Source organism: Dermacentor albipictus, chromosome 1, assembly GCF_038994185.2.
Source record: "Dermacentor albipictus isolate Rhodes 1998 colony chromosome 1, USDA_Dalb.pri_finalv2, whole genome shotgun sequence".
Lineage (NCBI taxonomy): Eukaryota > Metazoa > Arthropoda > Arachnida > Ixodida > Ixodidae > Dermacentor > Dermacentor albipictus.
The window spans coordinates 443319213-443319853 of NC_091821.1; the positions used below are offsets into that span (position 1 = coordinate 443319213).

At 47.6% G+C, this 641-nt stretch overlaps 1 non-coding gene across 1 annotated transcript; it reads left to right on the forward strand.

Moving 5' to 3' along the window:
- Positions 1-239: 239 nt before the first annotated feature.
- TRNAS-GGA (transfer RNA serine (anticodon GGA)) lies at positions 240-314 on the forward strand. Its single transcript has one exon. It is a non-coding gene; the product is annotated as a tRNA-Ser (tRNA).
- Positions 315-641: the final 327 nt, after the last annotated feature.

Consider the following 641-nt stretch of genomic DNA (forward strand, 5'->3'; position numbering starts at 1 on the left):
CACACTGCCCTGCACCGATCAAATAACAAGGAATCTTTTTTTCTCACTGAGGGCGTGAGCACATACCCAGTGACACAGTCCCAGCCACCAATTTGGTGGCAAAAAGATTGTTTGAAAAGGGACGCGCGCAATGACACCAGTTGATGTCAAACAGCATCATTGAATGGTGGCACAAAAAGAGTTGTTGCTCATGCTTCGTGTTGTCGACAACTTCGACTTCGCCCTGCCATCTGCTAGCCGCCTGGTTAGCTCAGATGGTAGAGCGGCTGCCCCGGAAAGGCGGTGGTCCCGGGTTCGAATCCCGGACCAGGACGAATTTTCCTTCAACTCTGAGGCTTTTCTTTCGAGGAATCTGTATGGGTTTCCTTTGTAGCAATTGCTTAGAACGGGTGGATATCTGATTTTCCCTTTATTCAAGAAGAGTTGTGCTTGACCACGGACTGAACCTATCCCGAAAGAGGCTATACAGAAACAGACATACCAGAAAGTGCGGGAAGTTCTCAAAACTTGCCATTCGCAATTAAAACCCTGCACGCATATTAGAAAAAAATATTGTCACATTGCAGTGTCACGTTGTGGGGTCGGTGGAGATCTAAGCAGCAAAAGTGAATCGCGATGCTAACTTTTTACTGGGCGAACCT